The sequence below is a fragment of the Cetorhinus maximus genome, chromosome 19 (genome assembly GCF_964194155.1).
Source record: "Cetorhinus maximus chromosome 19, sCetMax3.hap1.1, whole genome shotgun sequence".
In the NCBI taxonomy this organism is placed as follows: Eukaryota; Metazoa; Chordata; class Chondrichthyes; order Lamniformes; family Cetorhinidae; genus Cetorhinus; species Cetorhinus maximus.
Genome location: NC_135897.1, coordinates 27,181,539 through 27,195,641, shown reverse-complemented (window position 1 = coordinate 27,195,641; position 14,103 = coordinate 27,181,539). Strand labels below are relative to the sequence as shown.

Genomic DNA, 14,103 nt, shown 5'->3' with positions numbered 1-14,103 from the left:
ATGAGCCACCTTCTGAGGGGATAGCCCTTGTCACCCAGCAGCCACCAATCCAGCCGAGCTGTAGCACTGAAGAGCCCCGGCACCTGGGAGTGTCTGAGGATGTAGGCGTCGTGGGAGGTGCCAGGGTACCTTGCACAGACTTGTAGAATCAGCATCCTGTGGTCACACACTATCTGCACATTCATCGAGTGGAAGCCCTTCCTGTTGGCGAAGGCACCGGGCTCACCTGCTGGCGCCTTGATGGCCACATGTGTACAGCCTATTGCACCCTGGATGCAGGGGAAGCCAGCAATGGCCACGAAGCCTCTGGTTCCCTGTGTCTGGCTGGACTCGTCCCAGCGGAAGTGGATGAAGGTCAATGCACGCCTGAACAGAGCGTCTGTAACCTGCTTGACACAAGTGTGGACAGCTGATTGGGAGACACCGCAAAGATCACCCACTGACCCCTGGAAGGAGCCAGAAGCATAGAAGTTGAGGGCAGCTGTGACCTTCAGAGCCACTGGCATGGGGTGTCCACCCACACAGTTAGCGGAGATCTCAGGCCCTATCATCTGACAGATAAAGTTGACTGTCTCCCTTGAGAAACAGAGCCTCCTTCAGCACTGCACCTCAGTCATATTGAGATAGCTGCTTCACCGCCTGTATACCCTGGCAGCAGGATAGTGGCATCTTCTGCAGCCCCTTCTGCCTTGGACTACCTCTTGGCCCTGCGCTCCTGTTGCCTGCGCCTGCTCCTGTGGCTCCCCTGGAGGCTGAATGTGCACTCCTGGCCTCCTTCCCCTTCTAGCCCTCCCTTCCTCCTCAGTGGAGTTGCCTCCAGTAGACAGTTCAGCTCCCATTCCCAGGCTAAGGGGAGGCCTCCTGAAACCTGCAGGCCCGGAAAAGATTCCTCACTGCAGAGTGCTGACCTGAAGGTTAAGAGTCCAGGAAAGGCAGCTGGGATGTATTTTTAAGTACTGCAGATCACACAGGTAAGTTTCAAAAACTTTCATAAATAAATGCTTGACTGTGCACATTCACGACCCCAGTGAGCCCTCTTATCCCGCCCGTGGATGAGGTTAATACAAATGTGTCCTACCCGCCTGCCCATTGTGCCAGTGCGCCGACCCGAAGATTGCACGGCTGTTTGAACAATTAGTGTCGATTGGCACCTCAAGGGCCTTAAGTGGCCCGTTAATTAATGGCGGGCACGCATCAGACATCATCGCGCACCCGCCCAGCGAAATATCGCGATGGTGCACGGTGACGTCAGAATGTTTGCCCAACATCGCTGTGCGTGGATGTGCAGGGCCCGGCCCCACACGACAAAGGGAAAATTCTGCTCACTAACCATATTAATGACTTGGAGGAGGGGGCAGAGTGTAATGTATCCAAATTTGCTGACGATACAAAAACAGGTGGGAGGGCATGTCGTGGTGAGGGCATAAGGAATCTGCAACGGGCTATAGATAGGTTGAGTGAGTGGGCAAAAACTTGTCAGATGGAGTTTAATATGGGAAAGTGTGAGACCTTGCACTTTGGTAGGAAAAATCAAAAGGCAGGCTATTATTTAAATAGAGAGAGACTCCAAAAAAGTGCAGCACAGTGGGATCTGGGTGTTCTTTTGCATGATCTTATTGAACGGTGGGGCAGGCTTGAGGAGGTCCACCCACCCATGAGATAATTGAGGCTCTTAAATGGCCAATGGTCACTTAAGCCCATCCTCTCACTACTGCTGGGATTTTACCCCCAGCAGGAGGCGCCCACGTCAAGCATGCAGACCTGGGGGGGTTCAATGGTTGGGCTGGTGGACAGTCAATTTAGAAAGTGATTATTTTAAAGCCCCTGTGTCATTGGAGGCCCCTCCAAGATCTTCCCACTGCCGTGTTTATCCACTCCACCACCGCACCATCCCCCCCCACCCCCCAGCACACTTACCTTGCCACCCTCATTGGGGCCTGCCAGCTTTGACCCAGCAAGACTCCAGATTTTCCTTAAAGTCCAGGCTCCATCACAGCACTCTTCTTTGGGACTGGCTGCAGTCCCAGTGGTGGCCACTGCTCCAAGTGGTGCTGCTGGGACCAGAGAGCTGCTGGCCATTAAAAAGTTGCAGGATGAGCTGGTCTTGCACTCCCAATAAAATTCAGCCCAGGGTTGGGTATGCAACATTTCAATAAGAGAAACAGAATGGAAAAGGAGGAGTAGCCTTGGCAGTAAAGGATGACATAAGGACATCAGTGAGAAAGGGTCAGGTAGTAGGATCAGTATGGGTAGAGATTAGGAATAACAAGTGTCAGAAAATGCTGAGTAGTTTATAGGCTCCCTAACAACAGTTATACTAAGGGACAGAGCATTAAACAAGAAATTATTGGAGCTAGCAATAAAGCCAATGTAATAATTGTGGGGGATTTAAATCTTCTTATAGACTGGACCAATCAAATTGGCAAACGTGGTGTGGAAGATAAGTTTGTTGGGTGTTTTTGTCACAGTTTCCTGGGACAATATATTGTGGAACCAACTAGAGATAAAACTATTTTATATCTAGTATCATATAATGAGGCAGGGTTAATTGGTAATCTCATAGTAAAAGATTCACTGGGAAATAGTGGTCATAATACAATTGAAGTCCATATTAAGTTTGAAAGTGACATAGTTTAGTCACAAATAAGAATCTTAAACTTAAACAGACCAATTGCAAAAGTATGAGTGGAAAGCTGATCAAGTTTGATTGGGTAAATAGACAAAAAGTATATAAAAAGGACAGTAGCTAAAGTAAATATTGGTCCCTTAGAAGCAGAGACAGGAAAAATTATGGGGAATGAGGAAAAGCCAGAAACATTGACAAGTATTTTGTGCATGTCTTCACAGTAGAACTCATAAATTACATATCAGGTATTGAGAGGAGCCTAATGGCTGATAAGAGTGAAGAAATTAAGGTAATTAATATCAGCAAAGAAAAAGTACTGGAGAAACTCAAGGGACTAAATCTGACAAATCCCCAGGATCTGGTGGCTTACATCCCAGAATTCTAAAAGTAGCTGCATAGATGGTGGATCCACTGGCTGTGGATCCAAAATTCCCCAGATTTTAGAACGTCCCAGTGGATTGGAAATTAGCAAATGTAATACCACTATTCAAGAAAGGAGGCAGAGAGAAAACACGGAATATATGGGCCAGTTAGCCTGACATCAGTCATCGAGAAAGTACTGGAATCTGTTATTAAGGAAGTCGTAACAATGCACTTAGAAAATCGTAGTATGATCAAACAAATTCAACTTGGTTTTGTGAAAATGAAATAGTGAGCAGAATTTTTAGGTTGGCGTGAGGGTGTGCGCCCAACCCAATCGAACGCAAAATCGCGTGTGATGATGTCGGGCAAGCGTCCCGACGTCACCCTGCGCTCACGCGATATTTCGGTTGGCGAGCACGCACAAGTGTTGGAAGTGCGCCCGCTGACAATTAAAGTTGTTAATGTTCCAGTTGTCCCCGATTTTTCGTGGTCCGTCCAACCTTATGTGCATTTCTACCCACTTGCGGAAATGTGTCACAGCAGATGCATTAGGAAATATGATTGGAGCTATACTCTCACAGTACATTGAAGGAAGTGGACAGTCAATTGCTTACCCATCACATCTGTTGTTGGAAACTGAGTGCAAGTGCTACTGGAGGGCATGAAGCACCACCTACATCAACACTTGTGAATATTGACACATCCATCTCTAGGGTAGAAAGTTCACTCTTAGCACCGATCACCAAGATATGACTACGTTGTTAGCCACGTCAGGATCTGGTTATAAACCTCTACAAATGGTCAGATCATCTTCATCAGTACAAATTCTAGGTCAAGTATCTTGCAGGTTCACACAATCAAGTAGCTGACATGCTTAGCTGTAAACTATCGCAGACAATGTTAGTGATAGCAAAGCGGCTTGCAGCATTGAATACCATGTGATCACGATGATTTCATACGCAACCACAAATCTTGTAACGTGAGAGGAGTTGACAGCAGAATCGGTGACAACAGCATACTGCAGAAACTAAGTTTGCATCTAAAAACCAAGTGCCTTTGCAATATAGAGGAAGAACCGGTCCCCAGAGAATTTCTATTTTTTGAAATGTTACACGGAATTTTGAGTTTGACAAGTCAGCAAGGTGTGTCAAATGCACCATTTTTACTAAAGGATGATCAAATATCTATTAAGTTTATAAACAGTATAGCTCCTTTATTGTATCTGTCTCCAAATTTATTTCCCATTTCTTAATTCCTTTTGTGTTGCTCTCTTTTTCTTTGTCTTCCAACTTTTTTCCCTCTCTCACTGTTTTATCTCTCTATGCCACTCGAGGATCTTTATAATCTGACTGTTCTCTAAAATGGGAGGCTGGGATTTACAAGTAACCACAAATCTACAAAAACCTTCTCTCAACAATTAGCCTCTAGTTGCCCTTGACATATAAGTACTTACACCACTCTTTCACTATCTTCTTTAGACCGATGGGCTAGTCAAAAGTCATCATAATACAGGGTGTGTTGGCTGCATCAACAGTTTCAATAGCTAATAGTTGTACACATGTTCTGCTGCCTAAGATCAAGTTCACTAGACAAATCATTGCTAGATATGAGCTAAATTCTCTTGCCAGAAAGGCAGCAATCACATTTGTCCAATTGACTTAGGAAATGTGGAATAATAGTAACTTAATATTGAACGCTATGATGCAGGTCTACCAAATGTGCATTATGTGCAGCTTAGCAACACCTGGACCACTAATAGCAGGAGAGAAGACTAAACTTTTTCCACACCTATTCTCTTGGCCATGCTCTAAATGTCAAGTGGGAAGATTCAGTTCCTGATATTGAAGTACTTGAGGAAGCTAAATTGGCAAGCCGAATAGCTTTCCTCATACCCAGACCTCCCAGGTGGCTATTGTTTCTATCACATTGAAGGTGGGACATATTCGTAAGGATCTCTCACATGGAGAACTTGAAAATACTTCAAAGCCACTGGGCCAACCTAGGTTCAAGTTAATGATAGTTGCAAGAAGGATTTGAAAACATCAGTACCACAAGCTGGGAAGATGTGGATAACAGCATGCTACACTAGAAAGCTGCACTGTACCAGCGGAGCCAAAAAGGCTGAAAAGAGTGCAGTAGTTGAGAGAGAGGGAAGAGAAGAACGCAAAGAGAAAAATACATCTGGTTTCACATCTGGTTTCACGAGTTAATAGTGTGTGGGCTTTATCATCTGGCCTTGTGATTTATGCCTGCACCATTGATCGCGAGCATTGTTGTTCAAGAATCGGATACTTCAATGACTCATGATACGGCAGCATTGCAAAGTAACTGACCTTGTCTGGTGCTTACACCTTCGTCTTTCATGACTGACAGCTGCCATATAGTCCATTCTATTCCAGGAAGCACCTGAGCAATGGCCTTAAAAGGACCGGAATGTTAAACTCAGCTCCATTTCAGCAGCTACATATTGTAACTGCAGTCGATCCCAGACTACCTGTATACAGCGGGATTTGGAGATCAGTTTCTTGAACCTGAAATATTCAGATGTAATTCAGAATTCTAATGTTCTCTGATATACCCTCCATCCCTCATTTTAGCACTTTAATTGTAGAATGTTTTTGAAATAAAATGGAGGTAAATACTCCTGATTGCTTTTAAGCCTTTTATGAGTCATTTGCAAATTGAGAACGTATTCAATGAGGATGAAAGTGGCTGTGTCCTTGTTTTCAAATTATCAGCCTGACTGCCTGTGCATGTTTGCATGCAGTCTTCAGGACACATTTATGCTTGTGTGATGGAATGAGCATACCACTTTTCTCCCATGCAAACATGGGAGAGTTTATTCAAAAAGATTAGACATGTACAACTCTACCCTACATGCACTGGAATATGGACTAAAAAGAAATACACTTAGCAGTTTGCTAGCAAGGATAATCAAAGGAACTATTCCAGCTAAGTTTACAACCTTATTAACATGTAACAACCAGAGAAAACCTTTCTTCCCAGATCCAATTGAATACTAAAACACACATTTTGCATGAATGTGATGCAGTTTTGTCTTTGCATTGACGTAAAATGTGTGGTAGAATTTCAGTGAAAAGATGACCAAATCAAATTTAACCAAATGGCACGACTAAGCCTCAGTGAGGTACTGGCATTTTGTTTCAGCTTCAAATCAGTGATAGTATAATTCCAAGTGCAAGGCAACCTTTTAATTCTTCCATCATTGCATGGACTCCTTTTAATGTTATATTCAAATATTATTCAAGTGCTGGTGACTGGAATATTTTCTTTGGCCAAGAGACAATGTGGAAACAGCAGTCTAACTCAGGTTCATCAGTCCTACATTAACTCCTCTGGTCTCAATTTGGGATTTAAAATGCACCTTCTCCACCACGCTTTCAATTTACATCTGCACTCATTATTTCCACAGTGAAAAAAGCAGCAATCTTCTCCCCTCTAACTCTGACCGATGTAAAGCTCCGGGTTTACTAGAACTAATTGCACCAATACATTCTAGGGTGGGGGTGGGGTGTGGGAGGAATGCAGTTTTGATTTCAATCCCAGTACTAGTTCACCCCTCCTGGAGAGGACTGCTTTGTGATATTCTCCAAATATCATCTGTACCAAACTGGATGAAACATAATGTAAACAAACTATAGCCATCAGTACTATAAATATAATCAGTAAAAATAAAGAACACAGCAAACCTGGCAGACTTGCAATAGGCAACAGTCTTTGGAGGAAGCTGGAAACGAAAGTGAAGAAAACCTTGAGTTTTGTGTAAATGCTGACTGTGTAGACCCATCAAAGAGGAGAAAGATATGTTTTCAAGTGAGATCCAGTGCCCTTTAGAACCTAATGACCTAGAAACCCTGTGCAGACAGGAGCTCATCCAGGAAACAGATGTATAAAATCATTCAGAGTTCCTGTGTCTCCTGGGCATCCAATGATGCAGTCAATTACCGAAGCTCGAGTCACTGACCCCAAAGACAGAAATCTAAACACTTCTGCCGCCACGGACAAATTAGATTCAGATGCTTAATGACTGATTGGAGATGCATTTGCTTCACAAAGAAGACTCCATAAGGGAAATATTTTTTTAAAACTTTGATTTGAGTGGAAATATAAAAATGACAATTGGATTTGAGAAGCTCAGCAAAGATAATAATTAATTTATAGATCGAGCTCAGGAGTAAACTGTGAACTCTTCTGCAGACCAATTAACATGTATGGCACATTCACATGACCTTAGAGCGAAACTGGTCAGTGACAACACTGCCAAAACCTTAGGAGGAATGTCACAGTCAGAGGTCATAAATAATTAACAAGATGAGCAGAAAACATCCCCTTTGAATTAAGCAGCTACTTTGTTTAGGTGTAGTGAATACATTGATGGTGCGGAGCAGAGAGACATTATTCTCCATTTAATCATTCAATATTTTGGGGGTGCCATTTTTTTGTCAACATGGAGTAAAATTGGTTGCTGTGTGAATAATTAGTGTGCCACTTACATAACATGTGCATGCACACTTAGCTTCGCACATTGGCCAGTCAATTTCAAGGAGATTTCAAGTTCCACTTTGGGGTAAATCTGGGACAAGACTTCAAATCTTGACAGCAGACCCAGTTTAAACTGGTGACAGGCAAACTTCACACATTTATCAGTAAATTCTTTGCGGAATATCTGATCAGCACTCAGGACAGGGAGGCTATCCTACATTAGGATAATAGAGCGAAGAATACTGCAGGGTGAATTCATGCTGGGATTTTTCTGCTCACCCACTGTAGTTTTGGCAGGTGAGTTGTGGAAAATTCCAGGGAAATAGCCTTCACAACGTTCTGCCATTTTTCTGCAGCTGTTCAGTCAAAGTTACAGTGGACATGCAGGAGACTATCCATGGAAATGTACCCCCACCCCCGGGAGAAATTTAAGAGGAAAATTATTGAAATAACGCAGGGGACTTTAGGTTTTTTTTCTGGGCAGATGGGCGAGTGTAGGCCAGGTGTTCTTCCTCATCTGTGTTTATCTTGTGAGGAGCGGAAATGGCGGACTTAAACAAAAACTTTCATTGACTGTTGGTAGAGAACAGCTATACATAGCTTCTACAGTCATTATAGTGACCTGGTTGAATAAGATGTCTCATGGTGATTTACGTTATTATGTTATACTGGTTGGCAAACACAGGAAAAGATTTTCCTACACTTCTTAAAAATAAAATGTGCGCTTTGTTTCTCTCTTGCTTATATTGCAATACTACATTCAGGACAACTTTAAAAAGTAGTGAACAAAATTGAAGAGCAATTGCACAAAAGGGGGCTGGTTTCCTGCCTCTCCAGTTTTTTTCCAGGATTAATTGCCATGCTTTTTTTTCAATGTTCTCTCTTCATCTGAAACTAAAGACTCTCGCTGGGATATAATTCCACAAGTACTCAAATACTTCAATCAAGTGGCAATACCTTGGAACCAAGCAATTAATAATTGATCACGGAAAGGTCCCAGCTGAGGCCATCCTATCTTCACCCCATGTCCATGTGTGCACTTCCCAACAGAGTTGCTGTGTAGTGATGAAGAACAGGAGCTCATGGCTAAGCAGGAACAGCAGAAAATGGCCAATGCTCCCATTTTAACCTATTGATACTGAGAACAGATTTGGTGCACGAGCTGCTGCCTGGATTGAGACCCATGCTTTCCAATCATCATGTATGAACCTAGAAAGTTGATGGGCTATTCAACTTTGGGGGCATCATGAATGATCTTTCCCTCACCCAACTGCTGTAGGAGTTGGATTCCTGGCTAACTTTCAGCCCTCCCTAATCCAGTGACTCGGAGGCCAATTTTAGTGCCTTACCATTGCCCCATGTTGAGTTGAACCAATTCACCATGGACCAGAGATGGAACTTGGGATCCTTCTTTGTTTGGATGGTTAACAGACTCACTTCCTTAAGCAGCAGCGTAATCGGGGAGAGTAGCTATGGTTAATTCTGTCTGGACCTCTGTGCCAAATATTTATTTCTAACTTTCTCATTATAAAACAATATTTCTGCCTTTAGCAGCAGGTATCCAACTGTTCTAGGGGGAATTAATGTGCAATTTGAGTGGACATGATGGAATTCGAACGAAAGGGGATAAAATATATTTTTGGAGTTTATGGAATTGATGTTATCCAGCATTTAGCACTGACTGAATTCTAGGCACTCATTTCAGAATAAGTTCATTTACCATTTCTATATGATCATGGCTTATAAGTAATTGAAAGTATTGTGCATATCCGTAAAAATAAACTCTCCATAACTGGCAGACTGCCTAGGGGAAAGGGGGGAGGGAAGGAGGAGAGTCTGAGGCACTGGTACTTCTGTCTGCGAATGCAATCAATTAAGAAATCTCTGGCACAATTTAACTCAACTTTGTAGACAGACTTTATTACGTTGAAAGTACGAGATACTGACTTGATGTCATCATACCACATGAATGCTGTCTGCTTGGAACTCTCTGCTGACTGCCTGCCCTCAGTTTAAAGCATTTTACGCTATAGGAGGTCAGCACTAAAGATGCTCATGTCTCCATTCATCAGTGCACTTTACAGTGTAACTAATCCCAGGATCCAGGGATCATTGGCACCAGAGGTGTATTAAAATGCAGATCTATGTTTGCACTGTCAGCATAAGGGTTTTATCTGTGTGTCTGATTTCAGGATTATTTTGGCCATTTATCTTTAGAAAGGAGTTAATTTTTGAGTGTTGCATTTTAAAGCAATTTGAACAGGATTAAAATGGAAGACCACAGGCTGCAGGTATTTGCATCATGTGTATTAAAGCAAGACTGCTACCCTGATTGAGAATGATATATTCATTCCATCCCAGGGACTCTCAATGAACATTAACACCAGAGGGTGGAATGTCCATTTTTGTTGAAAGTTCATGAAGTTTGTCTCAATTCAACCTGTTACTACACCCCCTAAAGTTATCAGCTTTACTGGATGACCCTGAATGGAGAGAAATCGGAAGTCAATCCCAACTTCCTGTGGGGACAGGAAGAAGGTTAGTTGCCAGGTTTCTTAAAGGGAAACAAAAACAAAAATAGCTGGAAAAACTCATCAAGTCCCTTTCTTAAATGGAAAGCTGTGGAGGAATTTTGCTGAGATGAAGATGTTTGAAACGCTGGAAGGTTGTTTGATAAAATATTGATTAAGTCGATAAGAAGATCCACTAATATGGGGAAGCATGGAGAGTTCTTTTTTTAATATCATTGTAACAAAGTAAAGTTGCACTGGTTGAACAAAATGAATCTGATCACATCAAATTAGTGGCGCAATTGTCTGCTATTTTTCATCTTCCGCCCAACCTTACAGTCGGCGGACGGGCAAATCGGCCAGACAACCTTTACATTTTTCATGAAACCTCATCCAAGGGCGGGATGAGGTTTCTGTTATGAAATAAAATAGAAATAAAAATAAAAATCTGTGGGGGGCATTTTTATCATCTATATTTTCAGGTGCCTGTTTGTGATGCTCTGACATTTTTTTCTGCTTTTTAGAACTTTATTGCAACATTTTTGGGTCTGCAGCTCCCTGAGGCAGCTCTCTGCATTCAGGGAGCTTTCCCTCAGCGCTTGCCAGCTCCCTCATTGACGTCATTGCCTGCCCTCCTCCCGCCCACACTCTGGCAGCGCTGAGCTTTTCAGCGTGCACTTCACGCTAGCTGGCCGTTAATTGGCCAGCCAGCGTGAAATCACAATCGGGGGCCAATTGCGGTCGGTGGTCTGTTTCCTGGCTGATCCCGGGCCCACCCTTCACGCGCGGCCGCCGAGCTAAAAATTCAGACCATTAAGTGTTTACTTAGCCTACTTCAGGGATATTGAAGAAGAAACGCAGTGCAGCCCTGAATGAATGTACAGATTTGTGGTTGTGGCTTGCACACAAGAGAGTAAGAGAGCACTATTCTTACCTTTACAACAATGGTTGGGTTATTGAACTTCTTTTGGCATTGTAGCCATGTACCGGGAGCTAAAGTACAGGCCTTGACCTCATCTGCAACTCCTTTCCATGGTAGAGGAGTTGGCTGGAGGTCTTTCTACTCCCTGGTAAGAACAGAATCTTGCACCACCTGCCATTGCCTGGAGCAGGACTTTCAATGGAGAATCATGAAACTAAGGGTGTCCTTTCTGGATGTCTTTCACCTATCTTCTTCAACCTGGAAAGTTTCTTTGCTGTTTGCAAGCAGAGTGCGCTTCTCCTTTAAGAGGTGCTGGCGGCTTTAAGTGGTGTCAGAGATACTCGCTATCTTGCCCCCCAAATAGGTGTGCAGGTAGTTGTGGTGCTCGCTGCACATTTGAACCATTTTTACTTAGGTTTCAGCAAAAATTTAAAGTGCTGTCTGGGACCTTGCGAAAATGTGCATGCAGTGTGCCCCACCCTCTGCATTCCAGTGGTCGGCACGATCGAATTTCAAAGCCAGTTACCATTATATGTGGATCTGCAATGAATTTAACAAATGTCCAGTTGTATTGCAGAGAAAATTAATGTTCCCAATTGCATTGTTAAAACAACCTTTAACTGATTCAAGTCACAGAACTATTGCAATGGGCAGAATTTTCCATTCCGGGACTAAGTCCCGTGGCGGGGGCAAAAACCAGGATTGTTTCCTAGCACGGAGGCTGGTGGGAATTCACTCCATATTGTGTGATGCCAGCCTCATTAACTATGCAGTCGGGGGGGTTTCCCGACATTTTTAGCTGCAGGGCGGGCTGGAGGGCGCCCACCCCACCATCATATCTCAGTGCCCAGGCATCAACTTACCCACCGCTGAAGGAGGTGATGGCCCGCTGGGAGTGCCAGCCCCCAGATTCAGTGATACATCCTTGGAAGTCCTTCTCAACGCAGTGGAGGCCAGGAGGCACCGACCCTATAGGGGAGGGAGTCTCCAGAGAGGTCAGTGCCCGGGGCCTCCACCAGAGGACTGCCCTGGCATGCTGCAAATGAATGAATGAATGATCTCACCTGCTCCACCAGGGTAAGTGAACCCTCAACTGCTCACTTTCACATCATTGAATGGTACAGGGGTCATGGCACCATCCGTGCAGCCCATGCATAAAAGAGCTACTCAATGTGATAACGTGGTGTCTCATAGCCCCTCTGCAGCCCATCTAGTCTGCATGTGGGGAGGCCACTGCAGGTCCCTGACCCTTCCACACAGATGCTGTCTGGGAGGTAGGGGGAAGGGAAGGGGGGTCAGGCGTTGAGAACACCAGCAACCATCACTAATGACATGCCTCTGTCAGCCTTATCCTTCTATCTGCATGGGCTCACTGCTCTGGAGGGTGCTGTCCCAGAACCCTTGTGAACGACCTGCAGTGCATCAATCACATGGCACACAATTTGTAAGACTGGAAGCACGAGAAAGACACCTGAAATCCAATTGCTCTCAACCCCATCCTTTGTTTGTGCAGGAAAAGGCGAGGCACAATAGGAGAGAGAGAGAGAAGATGGGAGGGGGCTGGCCTGACCGCAAGGACCTCACTGACTTTGAGCAGCGGGCAGCCTAGCTGGCAGGGGAGGAACCAGACCAAGCCTGTGGTGGTGGAGAGGTCGGCGGGCGGGGTCCGCCAGTAAGGATCCATGCATGTCACATAGAAACCAAGGGTCATGCGTTCCTCCATGTTGGAGGCAGCTCATGCAGTCACTTGCTCTCTCTCTTCGTTCATTACAGATGCCAGCAGGAAGAGGGCGAGGGAACAAGAGGAAGCCCTGTCTGTCAGTTCATCCAGCCCACAGAGGACCGAGGATATTGGGGAGGAGGAAGAAAGTGCACCTGTAGAGCCGTCACAGCAGTCACCTGCACCATCCACAAGTGCAAAGACACACATCTCGATGGGTACCAGACATAGTTCAGGCCGAATCTCACATACTGGTCACTGCACGTATACGTGTCCACAGCAGGAGAAGGCAGAGTCAGCCAAGCTCACTGGCACCAGAGGACTGCTGGGGAAGAGGCATCTGTGACATCCAACTCAGATGACAAGCCTCTGGGATGGGCTCTGTACGGGATGCTGGGGAAGCTACAAGAGGTGGAGGAACATCAGGCAGAGGTATTGGATGCCCTTGACATAGAGGCACGTGAGGCAGAGGAATCAGTCCGTTTGCTTTTTGATGGAGTTGTGCCGACATGTGTGTGCATTGAGGTCTCCATGGGCAGGATGGCAAATGCTATGGAGAAGCTAGTCCGGCAGAACGCCCAGTTTCTGCCAGAGATGCACGCAGACCTGCACTCCATCGCTGTAGCCATGGGTGAGCTTTTGCTGTGGCTACACGAGAGGGAGATGGGGTACTTCGATCTCCCTCCAAGTGCCCCTTCCCCTCAAGGAGTCAGGCAGGGGCCCTCAGGCACCCAACGGGAGGAAGAGCAGCTGTTGGACACCCCTGGGATCACTGGTCAGGAGTCTGACGGTTTCCAGCCCTTTGGAAACTCCATGCCTGTGACCCCTTCAGCTTCACCCTCTGAGACCGCAGAGGGATCAGCTGCCTCACAGCAGGACAGCCAAAGTAAGCTGGAGCACCTAGAAGTGGTAACGACCCAAGATTAAGAAGCCTTGATTTCACATGTGGTGCACAATGATTGTTAATGTTATGATGCTTTTGTAAATATACTACACTTGCACTTTAATGGTGTCTGATGTGGTTTATTTATGAAGTAGTCCTTAAGCCTGTTCACACCACACTGTCCCCCCCTGCCCCCAGCCCCAACGCCATCTTCACAGGGACACCCAAGGCTGGGTCTATGTCCCTTGGAATCATGCATGTGCGGGGAGGCAAGGCATTTACCAGGGCCCTTCCGAGCCATGTGCAGGAAGTTTCCTGCACACGCTGAGCTTTTGCCCGTCCCATGCTCATCTGTCCCATTGTAAGCACTACATGCTGGGGTCCCCCTTCAGTTGAACTGACCTGCATCTCCGCCCACCCTCGATGACCCAACTCCCATGCAGCATTTCAAGATCTCCAGCACGAGGCTCTGTGTAGTTGCGAGCAACCATGTTTGTTGTGACCTTTGACATTCAGTCAAATACCTTTACCCTCCCCCTGTGACCCACATCTTCCCCTCATAACCATTGACACTCC

At 45.2% G+C, this 14,103-nt stretch overlaps 1 protein-coding gene across 2 annotated transcripts in view; it reads right to left on the bottom strand.

The window, feature by feature from the left end:
* The window catches only part of ppp2r3a (protein phosphatase 2, regulatory subunit B'', alpha), a 414,183-nt gene that overhangs the window by 236,346 nt on the left and 163,734 nt on the right, over window positions 1-14,103 (bottom strand). The window contains exon 1 of one of the 2 annotated variants that reach the window (XM_078563605.1): window positions 6,700-6,791. The exons of the other annotated variant lie outside the window; for it this stretch is intronic. The gene's annotated coding sequence lies outside the window, so the exon portion shown is untranslated. Of the gene's footprint in view, window positions 1-6,699; window positions 6,792-14,103 lie in introns of those variants that run through there. 2 annotated transcript variants of the gene reach the window in all.